At 46.6% G+C, this 24,198-nt stretch overlaps 1 protein-coding gene across 1 annotated transcript in view; it reads right to left on the reverse strand.

Moving 5' to 3' along the window:
- The window catches only part of KAZN (kazrin, periplakin interacting protein), a 478,581-nt gene that overhangs the window by 314,882 nt on the left and 139,501 nt on the right, over positions 1–24,198 (reverse strand). The gene's annotated exons all lie outside the window — the stretch shown is intronic.

Raw genomic sequence — 24,198 nt, forward strand, 5'->3', positions numbered from 1 at the left:
AGCCCTGGGCACAGAGGGTGTCCAGTTCAGGAAGGGGCTGCTCTCCACACTGAGCCCCTGCAAAGTGGCAAATGACCAGGAAACAGTCAGCGATTATGCAAATCCAGAGCCTGCATCTCATTTTCTTCTCTGCCACTTGTGGGAATCAGCTCTGAGATCTCCCTCATAATGAATGTTAGTTACTTCTGGAGATCATAACTTCCTAGGAGTGCTGTTCGCCTCCTTCCTTTAAAAAAAAATCTACAACCACATGACATATAGGCTGACTTTTAAGATTTATATATTTTTTACAGTAAAGCTTTCATAGGCATTTCCCTACCAGAGTTAGGATTGTACCTGATACAAAAATCCTCTAGGGTGGAGTGGGGTCAGGGGCAGCGAGGGGCAGGGAGGAAGGTGAAAGGGAATTTAGGGACAAGCATGGCAATAGTACCTTGCAAGCTCTGTTTTTTGTTCGTTTGTTTTCGAGACAGGGTCTTACTCCATTGCCCAGGCTGGAGTGCAATTGCACAGTCTTGGCTTGCTGCAACCTCTGCCTCCTGAGCTCAAGCAATTTTCCCACCTCAACCTCCTGAGTAGCTGGAACTACAGACACACGCTGCCACACCTGGCTGATTTTTTTGTATTTTTAGTAGAGATGGGGTTTCACCATGTTGCCCAGGGTGGTCTCAAACTCCTGGGCTCAAACAATCCTCCAGTCTTGGCCTCCCACAGTGCTGGGATTACAGATGTGAGCCACTGGGCCCGGCCTTGCAAGCCTTGTTTAACTTAATTTTTTCGACCTGGAAAATCCATGTCTTTGTTCTCATTTTATAAATGGGGGACAGGCAGAGATTCAGCAAGATTAGGTCACCTGAATAAGGTCACACAGCTGGCAAATGGTGGAGCTGGGCTTCCAGTGAGCATCTAGCAGGCTTCAAAGCCCATTCCCTTCCCCCTCAGCACATTTTTCTCTCCCTCTCCTTGCATGAGAACACATTTTCCCACATTAGGAAGCATGAATTTCAGCCACAAACCTCATCCGCCAATGTGACTATAAAAAAACTGGATTAATGAATTTGATTTTTTTTTTTTTTTTAAGACCGAGTCTCCCTCTTTCACCCAGGCTGGAGTGCGGTGGCTCAATCTTGGCTCACTGCAATGTCTACCTCTCAAGTTCAAATGATCCTCTTGCCTCAGCCTCCCTAGTAGCTGGGATTACAGGCACCCACCACCATGCCGAGCTAATTTTTGTATTTTTAGTAGAGACAGGGTTTCTCCATGTTGACCAGGCTGGTCCTGAACTCCTGACCTCAGGTGATCCACCCACCTCAGCCTCCCAAAGTGCTGAGATTACAGGTGTGAGCTACCTCACCCAGTCCATGGATTTGAATTCTGTAGATCTATTCAATGCACAAAGTTTAAAGGCTGTGTTTTATATCCAATTATGTGCAACACAATCCCTTCCACTGGCCTCCCCACTATATCCCACATAAATCATTGTCTTTCTCCCACAGCACCCTGGGCAGAAAGCCCAGGGTGGGCCCTGCAGCTGTCCACCCCAACCCACCCAACTCTTAGGGCTCAGATCAGGGGCCTCTGCCAAGAACTCCTTCCTGTGGCTGGAGCCCACATGGATCTCCCTCTCTGAAATGTACACAGCCTATGTCGATTAGTCACAGGCTGGTTAGGGAAAGAACCTCCAAGTCCTAGCCAAGTGTCCCATAGAGGAAGCTCTGGTCATCCACATTGTGGGCCACCTCTTCCCCTTCACTCACTCCTGTTCAGGAAAAGGAGGAGGAGGACATAGCAAGAAGGCACTATCTTGGAAGCAGAGAGCAGCCTCAGCAGACACTGAATCTGCTGGAGTCTTGATCTTGGACTTCCCAGCCTCCAGAGCTAAAGGAGAAGGAAACACGCCTGCTCGCCCATTAGGCATATGCATTCTAGTGTGTTCTCTCCCTAGAGGTGAGTGTTGGGAAAGATGTAGCCTCTGTGGATAGAGGGCTGGGGGCCTGCAGTCCTTCAGCTCTACCTGCCCTTGGGGTGAAGAATTGGCCCCAAACTAAGTTTGTTTCCATTCAGTTCAATTGATAATGATTGTGATCTCCATTTTTCTCCTGTGATTTATTTTATTTTATTATTATTTTTTAAAATTTTAATTAAAAAAATAAATAGGGGTGGGGTCTCACTATGTTGCCCATTCTGGTCTCAAACTCCTGGGCTCAAGCAATATGCAAACCTCAGCCTCCCAAAGTGCTGGGATTATAGGGGTGAGTCCAATGTGCCCAGCCTCTCTCATGTTTTAAATTCTCGGCTGAAACCAAACTGGGAATGGAAGGAAGCATCCTCCCCAGGTAAAACCCCATCAGTGTCACCTTGTGGTATTTGTCACTGTCTCATTTGTAAACCTAGTTTCTCCTCATAAACAGAAGGTGCTCACTAAAGAACTTATTTATATAACCAAAACCGTCTGCTTCCTAAAAACCTACTGAAATAAAAAATAAATTAAAAAATAATAAACTAAAAAAATAAACAGGAGGCGCTCAATGCATGCTCGTTGCATGAAGGCATGCTTCCTGGAGCTCCCTCAGTGCCCTCCAGTGATGGATCCTCTCAGTAAACAGTTGGCAATTGACCTCAACCATGATTTGCTGACCTCTGAGCTCTGACCACTGTATAAATTAAAAGCATTGATATCACTAACACACTCTTCGGTATTTGGCAACATCTTCTACAAAGTGCATTGAGATAAAATAATCCTTTGTGGTCTATCCTCAATGCCAAGCTCTCTGGTTACCTCTGAGTCGTCCAAATGCACAGTTGGGCTGCACTGAAACTGATCAGAGTGTGTCTCCAATGGTAGCTGGTGTTTGTTTTGTTAGATTTGAACAGACAGTGGTGTGGGGGTGGAAAGAGAGCGGGCCTTGAGATTAATAAAACTAAGTGTTGGTTTTGGCTCTTGCTATGGTCTAAATGTGTCCCCCCCCACTCCATCAAATTCCCACGTTGTAACTTAATTGCCAGTGTGACAGTATTAAGAGTAGGCCTTTAGGAAGTGATTCAGTCATGAGGGGTCTGCCCTCATGAATGCCTCATGAATGGGATTAGCACCCTTATGAAAGGGCTTGAGGGAACTAACTAGGCTCTTTTTGTCCCTCCACCATGCGAGGACATAGCAAGAAGGTGCTATCTTGGAAGTAGAGAGCAGCCTCACCAGATGTTGAATCTGCTGGTGTCTTGATCTTGGACTTCCCAGCCTCCAGAGCTATGAGAGATAAATTTCCATTATTTCTAAATTGCCCAGTCTCAGGTATTTTGTTTTGCAGCACAAATGGATGAAGACAGCTCTGCCCTTCACTTAAACAAGTCAGTTCCCTCTTGGGGCCTGTTTCATTATGCGCGGGAGGAGAGAACGGCATTAGATGGATCAGGGAAGGCATACGGGCATCATCTCACAGATTCGTCTACTATAGTTTGGATACTTGTCCCTTCTGAACCTCATGTTAAAATTGGATCCCCAATGTTAGAGGTGGGCCTAATGGAAGATGTTTGGGTCATGGGGGCAGATTCTTCATGAATAGATTAATTCTCACTCTGTTAGTTCCCACAAAAGCCGGTTGTTAAAATGAGCCTGACACCTCCCCTCTCTCTCTCGCTTCCTCTCTCACCATGTGATCTTTGCACACATCAACTCCCTTTCACCTTCCGCCATGAGTGGAAGCAGCCCGAGGCCCTCACCAGAAGCAAGTGCTGGCACCATGCTTCTTGTACATTATGCAGAAGGGTGAGCCAAATAAACCTTTTTTCTTTATAAATTACCTAGCCTCAGATATTCCTTTATAGCAAGACAAAACAGACTGAGACACCATCCCAAAGGCTCAGCAGTGGCTGCCTGTGACGGTGTATCTATCAGGAAGGATCTTAGGCCAGTCTAGGACTGTTGGGAAAAGGTGCTGTGATCACTAGTGATGTCTGTTTTGGAAATATCAAGGAGAAATGGGTGCTCCTGTGACAAGCATGTGCCATTCCATAGCCAGATGAGTTCAGCAATGCCTGGACTCTGGGTTGAACAACAGTGTAGCCTAGCAGTTAAGAGCAAAGACCTTAGTGCCAGAATGCCTGATTCAAGTCCAAGCCCTGGAGGTGTGACCTTGGGCAAGTCTCCTACCAAGGTCCTACCCAAGGTCTTACTGTGTGTCTTAGTATTCTCTGCAATAAAACAGGGACAGTCATCGTGCCTGTCTTGTCAGAGTGTTATGAGGCTTTAACGAGGTAAGCTACCAGAAGTTCTGTGGATAATGCCTAGTGCTGAGTAAGTGCTACAGATGTGTTAGCTACGAGTTAGATGGTGATGAAATAAGAAGGGTAGAATTCAATGACAAGGAAGGTAACTGTCATGCCTCTAACAACGTGAATGAAAAAGTAGGTTACAGAACAGCATGCAAGTACACATTCAATTCACATGTACATATTAAGTATACATGTATACATAACATCCACATGTAATTCCCCTGAATGCTCACCAAAATGCTAATGGCGATCATCTTTAGGTGGTGGAATTTAGGGTGAACATAAAATGAGCATGTATGATTTACAATTTCCCCTAGGCAATAAAGCTTTTAAAAAAATCAAAAAACAAAACAAAATAAAAAAACAACAAGAAAATACTCAAAGCTTCACATCTCCTCTCCAAAGGAAGGAGGCCCAGAGTCTAGGTCATGTTATAAATGACGTCGCCACATAACAAGGGAACCATTCTCCATCTCCCACTGTGAACCCTTGCTCACTTTCAGCTGGGAGCAGAAATGGAACATGAGGGGTTACACTGGATCTGGCCACTGACACTCACCCAGCAGAATCTGTTGCGTATTTCTAGTGATAGCCTCATGACAGGAGAACCCTCCCAAACGGATCCCTGAAATCACGTGTTTTCTAAAGCACAGACACTCCTGCCCATCACCTGACTAGCAGCACAGGGCTCAAATGTGAGCCATCTTTAGGAGATTACAGTTTAGAGGTTGGCTTCCACGCAAGAGTAATTAACAAGTCTAGGAATTAATCAGTTCTTCCAGGTCCTCAGGCTATGTAGAGAAAATGGAAGACAAATGGGTTTTAAAGCCTTTTTTTTTTTAAGAAAAGAAACTTGTCATGTACAAAAATCAAAGAAGAAATTGTTTCTGAAACAGAAAGCTAATGAGCATCCCAGATGAGAAATTTGAAAAGAAAAAGGATGGTAAGTTATGAGCACTCCTAGGCATATTGTCTTGCTCTGACTGAAGTCTCAGTGTTTGCACCTGGAATATGTAGCATGTAAAACTTTGTTTCCATTGTTAAGTCAGGTGAAATACTGGCTTGCAGGATGGGGTGACATATTGAGCCCACAGTGCTGTGGAAATTCAGGAGCCGTGGCTGCTCTCCTTGAACGACCTCCTGAATTCTTGGGAACAAGGCAGAGGAGTCCATGTCTGTGGCCACATCCCATAAGTACTGTCTCAAAATTGTCCATTGCATTTTCAAGGTTCTCTTTTTTTTAAAAAAAAAAACTTTCATTATGAAATAATAATATGTTCACATGAAGTTGCAAAAACAGCCCAGAGAGGTGCCCTGTGCCCGTTATCCAGCTTCTCCTAATGGCCGCAACTTACATTACCACAGTAACAAAACCAAGAAAGTGACATGGGTGGAGTATCTCAGATGTCACTGTTTCTTGCATGCACCCCTCACCTTTTTCTTTTTTGGTGGTGGGTATGTCTTCGTTCTATGTCATTTTACCCCACGTATTGATTTGTGTAACCACCAACCACAAACAAGATACAGAGCTGTGACCTCATTTGGGTCCTTAAAATGGCCATGAGGAAGGTAGGCATGAAGAAGGAGTCATTATTATTCTCACTGCTCGACAAATGAGGAAACTGAGGCCCAGAGAGGTGACATGACTCCCAAGACCCTTTAGGATGGGTCAAGGAGAATGGCTCCCAGGACAGGCAGGAAATGGAGAGGACAGGGAAAGTCTGTCAGCTTCCAATCTGAATGGGAGGCCTGGCGCCTGTGTGAGGACATACAGGCCCTGAGCACTACAACAGAAGGGCTTCTGTGCAGAAAAATCAACCTACCGGGATACCCCTCTGCCCTGCAGCTTGCCCTCCTCCTGTAACCGCAGGCAGAGCCTGAGGAGCAGGCTGTATCATGGTTCTCTTTTGATGTGTCTGTTGCTTCCCCATGCAACTAATTCCTTGATTCTCATTTGCCTCCTTGTGTGAAGCCGAAGCCCTCTCCTGGAGGAGGTTTAAGAGTGGCTTAAGAGTGCTTTTTGCTCCATTGAGGGTGTTCTCAGCACCTGGCCTAGTAAAAACATTCGGTGGCTATAACTGATGCAGAGTTTTAAAAGAAATCTCAGCCTATCTGCCTGTGTTTATGGTAGTATGGGAGAAGGGCTTGTAACAGAATTGAGATTTCCACCTAGAACATCAACTTGGTTTCAACTCCCTAGTCAATTGCAATTGATTGCTAGTTGCTGCCCATAGCACTGTGTTGAGAAGGATTCTGAGGCTGAGATAGGTCTCAGTAGATAGGAGTTCTGGGATCAATTAGTAATGTCTGCTGTGGGAAGCAATGGCATGTGGGCCATGCTTATTTACCACCCTTGATAGTGCCTTTAATAGCAGGAAACAGGGGCCCAGAGATTAGAGTAACTCGCCTGTGGCTAAACAGCAACTTAGAGTCAGCAGAGACTAAAACATGTACCTTGTGATTACTTTGTGGTCTGTTTCCTACAGAGTTTAGGATACTATTCTGATGTTTACAAAACTTTCTTCTCGAATTTGTGGCTCACTTAACTGAGTTGGGATATAATCACAATCCTTTGAGGTAAAGGGTCAGATCAATACTTTTCCATCCAGGGACACCAGAAGTTGGCATCAGCACTCTTGGTAGTGACAACATGACTGATACTTATTGAACAATTACTATGTCCCAGGTCTGCACCAAGGGTTTCACATGCCTTGCCTCATTTAGTCTACAGCATGGGGCTTTTGTAACATCAACTATTATTAGCTCCATTTCCTACAAGAGATTGAGACCGAGAGACACCAACCTCAACAAAACTCATGTAGGTGAAAAGCTTTGAGACATTTACTGTTTGCCAGCAACTGTTAGAAGTGACATACACGCATTGCCTCATTGAACCTTCTCAACAACTCTACAAGGAGGCTTAATCATTATCCCCATTTCACAGATGAGATGATTGAGGCACAAAGAGATAATAGAAAAAAGAAGTGTACAACTCCCTTCCTCCCAGCAAAAGAAGGTCAACTTGCCCCATATCACAAAACTGGTGAGTGGCTGAACTCAGGTCATGGACTCCCAGGCATTTGATGATGTCCACTCTACATCCCCAGAGGAAACAGCAATGAATGAGCTAAGTTCCTTGCATTCCTGTGAAGACAGCCAGGAAAGATGAGGGAAGTGGGCTTTTTGCTGATTGTGTCCTTGAAGGCTCATGAAGATTCATTTTTATTAAAAGATGTTTTTTTCTGGGAGAAAATCTAGTAGAATCTGCAGAAATCTGCTTTTCTGTTAGAATTCTGGTAGAATTTGATAAGCTGTCATCCAATTCACAGGAAAGAGATAGCTAAGGATGGGCCAGTTTTCCAAGCCAGAGCTTAGTGTCCAGAAAGCTTAGCTCCTCAAAGGTGATCCCTTGGTCATCTCAACACCACTTTATTCACAAGGAGAAAAAGACTAAAAGTAGAAATGTTTGGAAATCAGGGAAATGATCAATCTAGAAACCTAGACAACAATTCTCAAAACAGAAATGTTGTCGCTGGAGCAAATATAAGCCAAATAACACTCCATGTCCATTAGGGTGGCGACTGGTGTTGGTGGGGATGTAGAGACATCAGAACCCTTATGAATTGCTGGCGAGAATGTGAAATGGTGCAGCCACTGTGGAAAACATTGTGATAATTTCTCAAAAAGTTAAATGCAGAATTATCATGTGACCCAGCCATTCCACTCCTGAGAATACAACCAAAAGAATTGAAAACAAGGACTCAAAGTGATATTTGTACTCAATGTTCATAACAGCATTATTCCCAATAGCCAAAATGTAGAAACTACCCAAATGTTTACTGATGGATGAATGGATTTTAAAATGTGATATGGACCAGGTGCAGGGGCTCACGCCTGTAATCCCTGCACTTTGGGAGGCCCAGGTGGGTGGATCACTTGGGGTCAGGAGTTCAAGACCAGTGTGCTGGCCAACATGGCAAAACCTCGTCTCTATTGAAAATGGAAAAATTAGGCGGGTGCGGTGGCTCACGCCTGTAATCCCTGCACTTTGGGAGGCCCAGGTGGGTGGATCACTTGGGGTCAGGAGTTCAAGACCAGTGTGCTGGCCAACATGGCAAAACCTCGTCTCTATTGAAAATGGAAAAATTAGGCCGGGCGCGGTGGCTCACGCCTGTAATCCCTGCACTTTGGGAGGCCCAGGTGGGTGGATCACTTGGGGTCAGGAGTTCAAGACCAGTGTGCTGGCCAACATGGCAAAACCTCGTCTCTATTGAAAATGGAAAAATTAGGCCGGGCGCGGTGGCTCACGCCTGTAATCCCTGCACTTTGGGAGGCCCAGGTGGGTGGATCACTTGGGGTCAGGAGTTCAAGACCAGTGTGCTGGCCAACATGGCAAAACCTCGTCTCTATTGAAAATGGAAAAATTAGGCGGGCATGGTGGTGCATGTCTGTAGTCCCAGCTATTCAGGAGGCTGAGGCAGGAGGATCATTTGAGCCTGTGAGGTGGAAGTTGTAGTGAGCTGAGATCATGTCACTGCACTCCAGCCTGGGCAATGGGAGAGAAACCCTGTCTCAAAAAAAATAAATAAATAAAATAAAAATAAAAATGTGATATTTATCTATCTATGTATCTATCTCTTTATCTACACACACACACACACACACACACACACACACACCACAATGCAATATTATTCAGTCTTGAAAAGGAAAGAAAGGTAACTCTGAACATGCTACCACATGGATGAATCTTGAGGACAATATGTTACGTGAAAGAAGTCAGATACAAGATACTATACAGTTCTGCTTATACGGGGTACTTAGAATAGGCAAGCTCATAGAGCCAGAAGGTAGAATAGAAGCTACCAGAGGCTGGGGGAAGAGGGGATGGGGAGTTACTGTTTAATGGATACAGTTTTCATGTTGGAAGATGAGAAGTAGGTAGTGGTAATGGTTGTACAACACTGAAAGCTACTGGATTATACAGTTAAAAATGATTAAAAGGGTAAATTGTATGTTATATATATTTTGCCACTAATGTATAAAATAACCGAAAAGCAAATCATTTATAGCAGTGACATCTCTAGAGGACTACTTTGACCTTGTTCTGGTACAGAGAAATCCCTCATGGTACCCCACTTTCCGTTGACTAAAACCCACACCCCATATTTTGACTCTCAAGGACCTGTAAGAGCTGCTTTTCTCACCATCTCCCTCTCTACCCTTCCGCTCTCACCCCAGCTCCCCACCCCCAGCTTCTCCCTTAAATGCTTCCCCTCTGCTTGTCAATGGCCTCCGGATACTTCCAGTGCCACCTCCTCTGGGAAGCCTTCTCGGATCATCTGGCCTGCAGGAAAGTCTAAGTTTGCCCCGAACTCCTATGAGACTTGGTGCTAGCCAAGTTGTCTGTTTCTCGGTGTTTGCAGTTATTTGTCTGCCAGTGACATCTCCCTAAAGAAACCAGCAGAGACTGAGTCCTCCGCACTTTTAATCCTCCCAAAATACTTGCTCTTGTTATTGAGTGGCGGAGAAAAGGCCACTCAGTAACATGGTAAATAAGGAAATACGTGGCTCTGTGGTCTTCCCTACTCCAGAAACTCCACCTGCATTTTTGAGGAAAGATGATGAACTTGGTAGGGGAATCAAGAGAACACCATCTATCCTTAGTGGCCGTAAAGCTGGAGTGTCACTAACGGATCATAAAGCACCTGCATTCACAGAACACGTGCCCATCACAAATCTATGGGTGATTTTGAACTTGGATAACTTAGTTTAAGGTGGACACAAATGGCATTTTAAAACCAAACCAGTTAAAGTTCATGATAAATCCTATTGTACAACGAATATGATGTTTCTTTCACAGCCAACTTCTGTTATATTTTATTTCTGCTGGGCCATAAATTCCATGAGAGCAAGAGACCCCCCATCTTCCCCCTGGAATGCCAAGTGCCCAGCAGAACGGTTGGCCCAGAACAGTCTTTTGAAAGCCCAGTCATGATAAATGAAAACTGTCCCCAACAGAAAATATAGCAGTGCCAAATCAAGACGATAGTAACATCAGCCAAATATTTATCCTGAGGGTTAGAGGAAATAGTGTCTAAGACTGCATTTGTCTAAACAAAGCTCCGGATGGATGAGTTGTGGATCTTATTAGCGGTAATAATTCTAGTGATGATTAAGATCTCTTCCCCACTCTTCCACCATATTTAACCACTGGTTTCCCCCATCCAGCCTGAAAACATTATAGAAATGAACCCATGCCAAGGATATAGCCCCGAGAAGCAGTGGGTCCCCAATGCTGAGCACTCTGCCATCCCAAGCACTCACTCAACGGCGAGATTTAAAAAGCCTCCTTTCAGTTTTATTATGACTATTAGTAACTGTTAATTAGAGTGTTGTAGGAGCAGCAATCACTTCCCCCCATTCTCACGGTGCTAATTACTCTTGGCTTTGCAACCAGCAGAGAAAAAAGGCCCACGATTGTGCCGGGAGATTCTTTATTTACCTTCTTGTACTATCATTCCTATCTATTTTGAGCTGTGTACCATTTAAAAACAGTTGTGGAGAAGCCCTTTTGCTAAAGAAAGAATCTGATTTTCCTTTTTTTTTTCTTTTAATGATAAAAGGCCCATTCACATTGCCAGGCTGCAGATCGGTCTTGGCACTTATATTCCCAGGTCCAGGGTACTGGGATGGTGCTGGGTGCTGGCCTGCAGGGCACTGCCCAGATCAGGATCTGTCTGGATTTTTGGCCAAACCTTTTGGTCAGGTCATAAGGCGATTCGATGGTCTTAGCAAGACTTCCCTCCATCTGTATCATCTCCCGTCACTTGAACTTCATGCTCCATCTGTAGTAAGTTACCATTGCCCATGGGTAGTTCCAGGCTCAGGCAGCTCTGGGTCAGCTGCAGGATCACTGGTGCAAGAAGTCAGGGCAGTGATGACCTTGGGGACAGGTAGTGACTTGGAGGGGTCACAGGTGCCTCTGGGTGACATTCTTCTTTTGCTTGATGTCGTCAGTGCTGCTTGCTTGAGTTTGGTCCCTGTGAAAATCCTTCCAGCTATTTACTTATGTACTATGGACTTTGCTGAATGTATGTTATACTTGTAAAAAAAATCATTTTTATTTTTAAAGAGACTGGGTTACCCAGGGTGGAATATAGCATCGTAATCATAGCTGACTGCAGCCTCGAACTCCTGGGCTCAAGTGATCTTCCTGCCTCAGCCTCCTGAGTAGCTGGGACTACAGGCACATACCACCATATCTGGCTAATTTTTTGTTTTATTTTTATTTTGTGTAGAGTCAGGGTCTTGCTATGTTGCCCACACTGGTTTCAAACTCCTAGCCTCAAGTGATTGTCTCACCTCGGCCTCCCAAATTGCTGGTATTACAGGTGTGAGCCATCACACCTGGCCTGTTACACTTAAATAATTAAAACAAACAAACAAACAAAAACTAGCACCATCACGGATTAGCCATGTGATTCTGGACAGACCAGCTTAACCTCACTGGGCCTTGATTCCCTTCTCTGTAAAATGGGGCCAATAGTTCCTACCTTATAGGGTTGCGGTCAAGACTAAGTAAGACAATACTGAGTAAGATACTCAGCCACTGCATGGAAGACACATAAAGCATCTCAGTAGCCATTATTAATGCTGCTCTATTATTATTAATGTGTGCAAATGGCCAGGTTAAGCTGCCCAGACATAAGGTACCATTCAGGGCACTGGTGATGGCCATAATATAGCCAGCCTTGACCGTCTCCCATCAACAAGCAATGTTCTATCATAGGAGTGGTTCCTAATTTCTCTTGATAACCCATACAGTAGCCAAGAGTGGCTTTTGTCCGTCCAGCTTCCATTTTCCTCTTTTTCTGGTACCAGAGTCTTGATTGTGCTTCAGGAAACCTCATTCTCGATGTCTGCAGTTGAGGTAAGATTGATCCCCTCTGTTCCACGGATGGGCCCCTGTCTCCGCTGGGATAATCAGCATTTTCCAATCTCTTGGCCATAAGCGACCTGAGATCAACCCCAGGACTCTTGTTGGAGCTGTCAGGAAAGCGGCTCCCTCCCCGCCACTGCCAATGCTAAACAAAATGGTTCAAGACAGCAGGGAGTAGTGGAGGGTGAGGAGGACCCCACCAGACAACCTGCTGGGAACCAAAGCAACTTGGGGGACAACAGATCTGGGACCCGAGGAGAGGGACAGATTCTGGCCACTGCTGGGTCTCCCCAATGCCAGCGATGACCTATATGACTCAACAGGTCTGGGAACCAATGAAGGGTTCATTTTCCTTCTTTTTCTTAAGCCAATTTAGAAAGCATTGGGGCTTCTATCAAAGAAGTCCTCAGTCTCACTGTTGCAGTGACCAATTAATATCTGTATTTTATGTACTTTTTTTTTTTGAGACAGAGTCTCACTCAGTCCACCAGGCTGGAGTGCAGTGGCGCGATCTCAGCTAAACTGCAACCTCTGCCTCCCAGGTTCAAGTGATACTCCTGCCTCAGCCTCCTGAGTAGCTGGGATTACAGGCACATGTCACCACACCTGGCTAACTTTTGTATTTTTAGTTGAGATGGTTTCACCATGTTGGCCAAGTTGGTCTCAAACTCCTGACCTCAAGTGATCCTCCCACCTCAACCTCCCAAAGTGCTGTGATTACAGGCATGAGCCACCGCACCTGTACCTACGATGGAAGGTAATATAGATCTCTCTGATCCTGACCCCCATGGACCTCTTCCTACTCCTGGCCTCTTCATGCCTAAGACGCACCACTCTGGCCCACACATAGTGCAGCTCAGCTCCTCCTCCCATATTTCGAATCCACTGAAGCAAAGATCTCAAAGGCGGCACATCTCATGGGTCTATTCACTGTGTGAGTGCAGAAGCATCTGTCTGACCAGACTCAGTACCAGGTGCCAAGTGCAGTTACAGAGAGGAGGAAGCCTCTGTCTCTGAGCCGTGGGTGTTTGTATAATCCAGGCAGGCAAGACACACACTGAACCCTGGTGATGCCAGGGTCACTTCTACATCCCTGGCTCCTGCCACCGTGGCTGCCCACAGGACAGGTTCAGCAAATGGGTTTTGAACTGTGCTCAATAGCTAAGACAGAAAGTGACAAAGCAATTCAAAAGGGAAGAGAGTTTGCATCTCACCAGATGGGGTGATTCAAAGAAACATCATTGGAGTTGACACTTCATGGGAGTTTCGGTAGGCAGGGAGATCACAGCAAGTGAGAAAAGGCACAGGGAGGGAGAGAAACCTCCAGGCTTATTGTCCCAAGACTGCAGCACAGAGAGATGAGATTGGTTATTGCTGGCGGTTGAACTGACTCACTGGTTTTTTTTTCATTCGCTCATTCCTTCATTCACTCAAGCACACACACAAGAATGCACTTAGTTAATCCAACAAGTACTTATTCAGTGCCTGAGTCATCTCTGGCATATGGTACTTGCTCAATGAATGAATGAGCTTCTATTTTGTACCTGCTGTGCTGTTAAGTGGGAGGGACACATTCATGAATAAAACAGACCTAGGCAGAGTCCCTGCCATCACAAAGCTTGCAATCTAGCAGCTTCTTCACAAATATTTATTCAGTGCCTACTATGAGCCAGGCCCTCTTCTAGATGCTGGGAACAGGCAGTGAACAAGATGGACAAGCTCATTGCTTTCCTGGAACTGACATGATAGCAGTTGGAGGGGATCCCACTCATAGTTCCTCCTTTTGTTTGTTCTGTTCATCCAAAGTTGGAGGGAAGTGCTGTCTGCATTGGGACGATTCCAAAGGGGGAGGAATCTTTGCTTGGGGATGGTTCTATTTTTCTGCATAGCCATTTCATAGTATCAACAAGGTGAATGTACCTTCCTACACAGAAAATCCTAAACAAAACAAAAAATAACCCAAAAAACAACCACAAGAGAGAAGCAACATTGAACTGGTTAACAGAAAGGCAATATTTGGATTCTGGCTCAAACCTCAAGGTTTAGATACATTTCAGGGCCCCTCATCAGTTTCTCATAAAACATGCCACCGGATTGGAATTTTATCAGAGTTTGCTATTGTTTAATATGCCTTGAAAGAGTTTTTGTCTTCAAGGGGCCATTCTGGAAAGCTGATACTTGAGTGGGGAGTGAGCACCTCTTGGCTATGAAGCCCAGCAGGTCTTGAAACCCTGGAGGGAAGCACTCCTTCTCCCTCCCTCTCCTTTTCAGTTCAGCAAGTAGCTCAGCCTCATGTAAGAGAAAATAAAAAGATACTGGTTCAATAACAGTAAAACTGTAACACTCTATCCTGCCCTTTTCAATATGTAAATAGTTGTGCTGTCAAATTTCAGGACCTGACGCGAGATTCTGCTAGATGTTTCCTTCCAGGAGGCCCAAGAGAAGAGGCTGGAACTGCTAGAACTCTAAAAGCCGACAAACCCAAGGAAAAAACTGTAGGTCTCTGGGTCTCCACATGCCCATGGGATTTGCCTGAGCTGAGGCCACCATAGCCATCTGTGCCACCAGCTGCCTCCTCCTCCAGCATCCTCATGCCTGACATTGAGCAACTGTGTGCTTCAGGCATGGTGCTGGGTGCTGGGGAGGCAAAGATGGTCAAGATAGAGTTCCTCTTCTGGATTATGTCACAGGGGAGAAAGACAAGTCCATTTATTCCTGCATGCATTTAAAAATTAAGTACCGGCCAGGCGGGGTGGCTCAAGCCTGTAATCCCAGCACTTTGGGAGGCCGAGACGGGCGGATCACGAGGTCAGGAGATTGAGACCATCCTGGCTAACACGGTGAAACCCCGTCTCTACTAAAAGCTACAAAAAACTAGCCGGGCGAGGTGGCGGGCGCCTGTAGTCCCAGCTACCCGGGAGGCTGAGGCAGGAGAATGGCATGAACCCGGGAGGCGGAGCTTGCAGTGAGCTGAGATCCAGCCACAGCACTCCAGCCTGGGTGACAGAGCGAGACTCCGTCTCAAAAAAATAAATAAATAAATAAATAAAAATAAAAAAAAAATAATAATAAGTACCAATCATATTCAGGCCTTGGATGCAGAGCAAATAAACTACCTGCTCCAGCAACTTGGGACAGGTACTTGGTCAGCACACAGGACCTCCATGGTGGCACAAGGGAGAGAGTGAGGGCTTGATCCTGCCCCAGCCGCCTGGAGGCCACACACTCAGAGAAGCATGTCCAGGCACAGAGCTCCTTCCCACTCCCCTCCAGGTCTGTGAACAGAGGGCAGGACCTGCCACCCTCACAGGCACCATGGAGGGAAAGTGTCTGTCATTCCCCAGGAAATGACAAAACTGAATTTCCAAATCCCCTGTTATTCCTACAGTTAGTAACTGGAACCCCCAAAGTCTAGTAAAGGTAGAATCTTTCCTGTTTGAGGGCTGGCAAGAAGGAGGGCTAAAGGAATTCCAGGCAAAGGAAGGAGAATGAACAAAGAACAAGAAATCAAGAGACCCTCTTGATTCCAGGAACGGCCCAAGGTGCGGCTCAGAATCACAGTAGTAGAAGCCTGAGATGGGAGTGCTGGCAGCCAGAGTGGGAGAGGTCTGTGGGGCTCAAACGAAGCCAAGGAGACAGGAACTATAGAGGGATTTAAAGAAGGAGAACCATACAATGTAATTCATTTTTTTGCAGGGGCAGAGGATAGGATGGAATTGGGATGGGCAAGACTTTCAGCAAGGCAGCAGTTGGCAGCTGCAATCATCCAGAGAAGAGAAGTGGGCGCACGTAATAGTGAAGAGGAGACAAGGACCCAAGGAGCTAGAGGAAAAAGCATCATGGTTTGTGCATGGGACTGGATGTCAGGATGACATTTGACTGGATGTCAAATTCCACTCCCTCCACCAAGTTTTCCATGCATCGGTTTAGAGGCGTCCTGCCCAGAAACACAGCCTGAGCACCTGGGATTGCAGCTCCCCGCACTGCACGGTGTCTCTGGAGCTCTTACGTGTCATACCATGGTTGGTTCCCTGAGCTGCAGGGATGTCTAAGCCACAGCTGCCTGTGGAGGGGCCAATTTGCCTCCTAGGGGCTGCAGGGTATTTGCCACAGCCCCAGCACAGCCGGCTTGGGTCTGATCCACAAAAACCCCGCTTTGCGAGGCAGATGGTCCCTTGCTGACTGCAGAGGTATCCAGGTGCCTCCCAGAAAGGAAAGGAAAGGACTCCTTCTTTCCCTGTTCTCAACTGCGCAGCAAATGCCCCAATAAACCAGAGCCAAAAGGATTCAGGGTGACACTTTCCACTGCAGAATTGCTCTGAATCACGAAAACAATTCTCCTGTGTGCTTGTAGAACCCCAGAGCAGATGCAAACCCTCCTGAAGGGCGCAGATGAATTCCTCCCAGGCGCTGCATCTGTTTGCACGTGGGCAGACAGATCAACATTTTGTGATTCTAAGTGAGGAAACTGGAGACTTTCTGCTTTTTTGAATCCCTCATTCCTTTGGCTGGGCTGGTTTGACCCTTTACCCCAGTTAGTTCCTCAGTTTGAACTTCAAAAAATAGCAAAGGAAGGGGAAGTAAGCGGTGTGAGGACTTCTCATCATGTGACTTCTCGACATCTCATCTTTGAAGCCTCCTCAAGTGAGAAAACGATATCCCTCCCTTCATCAGCCTAGCCTGAGAATGGTTCCTTAGAATTTCCTCACCCAGCCAAGGGGAGGCAACACTTGGGCTTAGGAAGGAGTTTTGGGCATCAAAGGGCTTTTAGGAGGTGTGAAGTTATCACAGGAACAGGAGGATTTTCCCCCACAGGAATGGTAATCCACCAGAGAACACTGCCCATCTCTTGCTTGTACTTCCGATGCCAGCACCTAATAAAGCTGGGGTATGGGGTAGAAGCCAGAGGCCATCCACTCCAATAGCTTCTCACTTCGCATAGTCCTGGATTTAAAATTTGGCTTAACAATGGAAACCATTAGTGACTTAAATCTGCATATCTGGCACAGCATCAATTAAAAAGAACATGGCTTTTAAAGCTAGATGGGCTTAGTGTTTTGTTTGTTTTGTTTTGAGACAACGTCTCACTCTGTTGCCCATGCTGGAGTGCAGTGGTGCAATCACAGCTCACAGAAGCCTCCAACTCTTGGGCTCAAGTGAACCCCCCACCTCAGCCTCCTGAGGACTCCTGGGAACACAGGTGTGTACCACCATGCCCGACTAATTTTTATTTTTATTTTTAATAGAGATGAGGTTTTGCTAGGTTTCCCAGGCTGGTCTTGAATCCATGGTCTCAAGCAATCCTCCTGCCTTAGCCTCCTACCTTGCTGGGATTATAGGCATGAGCCACTGCACTTGACCAGATGGGTCGAGTTTTCAACTCAGACTCTGCCCTCTACTTGCTGTGTGACCTTCAGCGAGTTGCTTAACCTCTCTGAGGTTCAGTTTCCTCTCCTGTAAAATGTGAATCATCATCCTCACTTCGCACGGATTTTTTTAATGAATAAAATCCCGTACATAAACCTCTTTGATGGAAGAATGAGCTTTCACATGTAAAGGACCTTGTACGCAGTTCCTGGGGCCTCAGTAACTCTCTAAACATTACCTGCCTGGACTTACCTCTCTTCTCCTAAAGCTCATTAGAGGTGCATAAAGTCTAAGCTCAATCAACTCCAGTGGTCAGAAATCCAGGAGAAGCATCTTTGCCTCCCTGAATGAACAGCCACAGGTTTATGATTTATTTGTTGATTAATTGGATGCTTGGGGACAATTCCATTTCAATTACCTTATTGGCATGACAAGATATACAAGGGCTGCCAATGTCAACAGATTAAGACTGAGTGTGCTGGAGCGGCAGCCAGGGTTCACAGCACTGCTGTGTCATCTGGGCCACGGTGCACAATGGCAGCTTCGAAAGCATTTCAGCATGATTGCTTCCCTCTCTCCGCTCCTGGGGAGAGAAGGCTCCTGTACACCACAGGCCAGTCATACTGAAATTGAGGTGGTGCCTTTGGCACTCCCATCCCATCACAGTCTTAGGATTCTCTAGCTGAGATAGATCTACTAGAGCCAGTGGAAGCCAGAATGGTAATTTATCACATGGAGCTGGGTGCATGGTGTGGGGCCCAAGGGAGAAAGGGTAGCCCCCTGCCACTCGAGTACCAGAAACCAGAAATTGTGCTGGACTGAAGGGCAGTAAGTAGAATTCTAAAACCCCAAGATTTTCTCTCCTGGTGTACCCACGTTGAGTGCATGCCGAAACTGTGAATGTGATGGGATTTCACTTCTATGTTTACATTAGCACTGTTGATTTTGAGTTCTTTCTTTCAAAAAAAAGTATCCAGGTGGGCCTGACCTAATCAGGTAGGCCCTTAAAAGGGCCTGGGCCCTGCCTAAGACATTGGCAGCCCGAGAGCTGATGGATAGGCCCGTGTGTCAAGTAACTGCAGGCAGCCTCCAGGAACTGAGAGTGGCCCCTGGTAAACAGCCATCAAGAGAACAGTGGTCTCAGTCTTACAGCTGCAAAGAACAGATTTCCATCAATAACCACATGAGCTTGAAAGAGGACCTGGAGTTCCGGAAGAAATGCAGCTCAGCCAACACCTGATTTCTGCCCCATGAGTCCCTGAGCAGAGAGCCCAGTTCAGCCACGGCCAGATTTCTGAACTCCAGAAGCTGCGAGGTAATACGTGTCTGTCCTCGTAAGCTGCCCAGTGTGCAGTAAGTGGTTCCACAGCAGTTGATAACAGATACACAAAGTGACTGCATCACTGTTCTCCCAACCCCTCTCCCCTTAGAGTCGTATGGTTTTTGTCCCTGCTTCTCCCTGTATATCGCTTTTCTATTCTTTTCCTGGAAGCTGGATCTCTTTACTTCTCTGTGCATACTGTGGATGATCCCTGAATGGATCCACCCCTTTGAAAACCACCTGCTGAGCAGCAAATTCTATGCTCAGGCTTGTTCTCAGGTCTCCTCTGACCACAGGTCCCATCTGATCACTCCTGCACCACCCGCCTCCTTGCATGTTGGAGCACCCTGAGGCTTCCGGGTCTCCGTGCGTGCCTTCACCAGAGATCCACACAGCTCTCGTTCACCTGCTTCACATCTCTGCTCAAATGTTACCTTCTCAGTGAGGCTGGCCCTGACCTCCCAACTTAAAGTTGTCACATTTGCTCCCAGCAGCCTCCCTCCCTGTAATATTCCCTCTTGCCACCTTCCTGCCTACTCTTCAAGGTGGGCAATACACNCTCAAAAAAATGAATAAATAAATAAATAAAATAAAAAAAAAATAATAATAAGTACCAATCATATTCAGGCCTTGGATGCAGAGCAAATAAACTACCTGCTCCAGCAACTTGGGACAGGTACTTGGTCAGCACACAGGACCTCCATGGTGGCACAAGGGAGAGAGTGAGGGCTTGATCCTGCCCCAGCCGCCTGGAGGCCACACACTCAGAGAAGCATGTCCAGGCACAGAGCTCCTTCCCACTCCCCTCCAGGTCTGTGAACAGAGGGCAGGACCTGCCACCCTCACAGGCACCATGGAGGGAAAGTGTCTGTCATTCCCCAGGAAATGACAAAACTGAATTTCCAAATCCCCTGTTATTCCTACAGTTAGTAACTGGAACCCCAAAGTCTAGTAAAGGTAGAATCTTTCCTGTTTGAGGGCTGGCAAGAAGGAGGGCTAAAGGAATTCCAGGCAAAGGAAGGAGAATGAACAAAGAACAAGAAATCAAGAGACCCTCTTGATTCCAGGAACGGCCCAAGGTGCGGCTCAGAATCACAGTAGTAGAAGCCTGAGATGGGAGTGCTGGCAGCCAGAGTGGGAGAGGTCTGTGGGGCTCAAACGAAGCCAAGGAGACAGGAACTATAGAGGGATTTAAAGAAGGAGAACCATACAATGTAATTCATTTTTTTGCAGGGGCAGAGGATAGGATGGAATTGGGATGGGCAAGACTTTCAGCAAGGCAGCAGTTGGCAGCTGCAATCATCCAGAGAAGAGAAGTGGGCGCACGTAATAGTGAAGAGGAGACAAGGACCCAAGGAGCTAGAGGAAAAGCATCATGGTTTGTGCATGGGACTGGATGTCAGGATGACATTTGACTGGATGTCAAATTCCACTCCCTCCACCAAGTTTTCCATGCATCGGTTTAGAGGCGTCCTGCCCAGAAACACAGCCTGAGCACCTGGGATTGCAGCTCCCCGCACTGCACGGTGTCTCTGGAGCTCTTACGTGTCATACCATGGTTGGTTCCCTGAGCTGCAGGGATGTCTAAGCCACAGCTGCCTGTGGAGGGGCCAATTTGCCTCCTAGGGGCTGCAGGGTATTTGCCACAGCCCCAGCACAGCCGGCTTGGGTCTGATCCACAAAACCCCGCTTTGCGAGGCAGATGGTCCCTTGCTGACTGCAGAGGTATCCAGGTGCCTCCCAGAAAGGAAAGGAAAGGACTCCTTCTTTCCCTGTTCTCAACTGCGCAGCAAATGCCCCAATAAACCAGAGCCAAAAGGATTCAGGGTGACACTTTCCACTGCAGAATTGCTCTGAATCACGAAAACAATTCTCCTGTGTGCTTGTAGAACCCCAGAGCAGATGCAAACCCTCCTGAAGGGCGCAGATGAATTCCTCCCAGGCGCTGCATCTGTTTGCACGTGGGCAGACAGATCAACATTTTGTGATTCTAAGTGAGGAAACTGGAGACTTTCTGCTTTTTTGAATCCCTCATTCCTTTGGCTGGGCTGGTTTGACCCTTTACCCCAGTTAGTTCCTCAGTTTGAACTTCAAAAAATAGCAAAGGAAGGGGAAGTAAGCGGTGTGAGGACTTCTCATCATGTGACTTCTCGACATCTCATCTTTGAAGCCTCCTCAAGTGAGAAAACGATATCCCTCCCTTCATCAGCCTAGCCTGAGAATGGTTCCTTAGAATTTCCTCACCCAGCCAAGGGGAGGCAACACTTGGGCTTAGGAAGGAGTTTTGGGCATCAAAGGGCTTTTAGGAGGTGTGAAGTTATCACAGGAACAGGAGGATTTTCCCCACAGGAATGGTAATCCACCAGAGAACACTGCCCATCTCTTGCTTGTACTTCCGATGCCAGCACCTAATAAAGCTGGGGTATGGGGTAGAAGCCAGAGGCCATCCACTCCAATAGCTTCTCACTTCGCATAGTCCTGGATTTAAAATTTGGCTTAACAATGGAAACCATTAGTGACTTAAATCTGCATATCTGGCACAGCATCAATTAAAAGAACATGGCTTTTAAAGCTAGATGGGCTTAGTGTTTTGTTTGTTTTGTTTTGAGACAACGTCTCACTCTGTTGCCCATGCTGGAGTGCAGTGGTGCAATCACAGCTCACAGAAGCCTCCAACTCTTGGGCTCAAGTGAACCCCCCACCTCAGCCTCCTGAGGACTCCTGGGAACACAGGTGTGTACCACCATGCCCGACTAATTTTATTTTATTTTAATAGAGATGAGGTTTTGCTAGGTTTCCCAGGCTGGTCTTGAATCCATGGTCTCAAGCAATCCTCCTGCCTTAGCCTCCTACCTTGCTGGGATTATAGGCATGAGCCACTGCACTTGACCAGATGGGTCGAGTTTTCAACTCAGACTCTGCCCTCTACTTGCTGTGTGACCTTCAGCGAGTTGCTTAACCTCTCTGAGGTTCAGTTTCCTCTCCTGTAAAATGTGAATCATCATCCTCACTTCGCACGGATTTTTTTAATGAATAAAATCCCGTACATAAACCTCTTTGATGGAAGAATGAGCTTTCACATGTAAAGGACCTTGTACGCAGTTCCTGGGGCCTCAGTAACTCTCTAAACATTACCTGCCTGGACTTACCTCTCTTCTCCTAAAGCTCATTAGAGGTGCATAAAGTCTAAGCTCAATCAACTCCAGTGGTCAGAAATCCAGGAGAAGCATCTTTGCCTCCCTGAATGAACAGCCACAGGTTTATGATTTATTTGTTGATTAATTGGATGCTTGGGGACAATTCCATTTCAATTACCTTATTGGCATGACAAGATATACAAGGGCTGCCAATGTCAACAGATTAAGACTGAGTGTGCTGGAGCGGCAGCCAGGGTTCACAGCACTGCTGTGTCATCTGGGCCACGGTGCACAATGGCAGCTTCGAAAGCATTTCAGCATGATTGCTTCCCTCTCTCCGCTCCTGGGGAGAGAAGGCTCCTGTACACCACAGGCCAGTCATACTGAAATTGAGGTGGTGCCTTTGGCACTCCCATCCCATCACAGTCTTAGGATTCTCTAGCTGAGATAGATCTACTAGAGCCAGTGGAAGCCAGAATGGTAATTTATCACATGGAGCTGGGTGCATGGTGTGGGGCCCAAGGGAGAAAGGGTAGCCCCTGCCACTCGAGTACCAGAAACCAGAAATTGTGCTGGACTGAAGGGCAGTAAGTAGAATTCTAAAACCCCAAGATTTTCTCTCCTGGTGTACCCACGTTGAGTGCATGCCGAAACTGTGAATGTGATGGGATTTCACTTCTATGTTTACATTAGCACTGTTGATTTTGAGTTCTTTCTTTCAAAAAAAAGTATCCAGGTGGGCCTGACCTAATCAGGTAGGCCCTTAAAAGGGCCTGGGCCCTGCCTAAGACATTGGCAGCCCGAGAGCTGATGGATAGGCCCGTGTGTCAAGTAACTGCAGGCAGCCTCCAGGAACTGAGAGTGGCCCCTGGTAAACAGCCATCAAGAGAACAGTGGTCTCAGTCTTACAGCTGCAAAGAACAGATTTCCATCAATAACCACATGAGCTTGAAAGAGGACCTGGAGTTCCGGAAGAAATGCAGCTCAGCCAACACCTGATTTCTGCCCCATGAGTCCCTGAGCAGAGAGCCCAGTTCAGCCACGGCCAGATTTCTGAACTCCAGAAGCTGCGAGGTAATACGTGTCTGTCCTCGTAAGCTGCCCAGTGTGCAGTAAGTGGTTCCACAGCAGTTGATAACAGATACACAAAGTGACTGCATCACTGTTCTCCCAACCCCTCTCCCCTTAGAGTCGTATGGTTTTGTCCCTGCTTCTCCCTGTATATCGCTTTTCTATTCTTTTCCTGGAAGCTGGATCTCTTTACTTCTCTGTGCATACTGTGGATGATCCCTGAATGGATCCACCCCTTTGAAAACCACCTGCTGAGCAGCAAATTCTATGCTCAGGCTTGTTCTCAGGTCTCCTCTGACCACAGGTCCCATCTGATCACTCCTGCACCACCCGCCTCCTTGCATGTTGGAGCACCCTGAGGCTTCCGGGTCTCCGTGCGTGCCTTCACCAGAGATCCACACAGCTCTCGTTCACCTGCTTCACATCTCTGCTCAAATGTTACCTTCTCAGTGAGGCTGGCCCTGACCTCCCAACTTAAAGTTGTCACATTTGCTCCCAGCAGCCTCCCTCCCTGTAATATTCCCTCTTGCCACCTTCCTGCCTACTCTTCAAGGTGGGCAATACACTTACATCCTTATTGATCTTGATCGCCGGTCTCTTTCATAAGAAAGTCAGTTCTTTCAGGTCAAGGATTTTGGTCTGTTTTGTTCTCTATATCCTCAGCCCTTAGAACAGCACCTGGCACACAGCTGGTGCTCAAGAAAAACTTGTTAAATGAATGAATGAATGAAGTGGGAGCTATGGCGATGTCTCTTCAAATTCTGTAGCCAGAATCTATTCTGGATAATGCATTTCAGACTATTTGAGTGAATATTCTATTCCTTCTCCCTTGCCCATCCTGAGCTGAACAATGATTTCTCCTTTATTTTTATAGAAATGTCTTAGCCAGTGTTTCTTAAAGTGTGGTCAGGGGACCAACTCCACCAAAACCATCTGGGGACCTTGTTAAAAATGTACACCCTTGGCCGAGCATGGTGACTCATGCCTGTAATCCCAGCACTTTCGGAGGCCGAGGCAGGTGGATCACGGGAGGTAAGGAATTCGAGATCTGCCTGGCCAACATGACGAAACCTTGTCTCTACCAAAAA

The sequence above is a fragment of the Rhinopithecus bieti genome, unplaced genomic scaffold, assembly GCF_001698545.2.
Source record: "Rhinopithecus bieti isolate Rb0 unplaced genomic scaffold, ASM169854v2 scaffold_50015, whole genome shotgun sequence".
Taxonomy (NCBI): domain Eukaryota; kingdom Metazoa; phylum Chordata; class Mammalia; order Primates; family Cercopithecidae; genus Rhinopithecus; species Rhinopithecus bieti.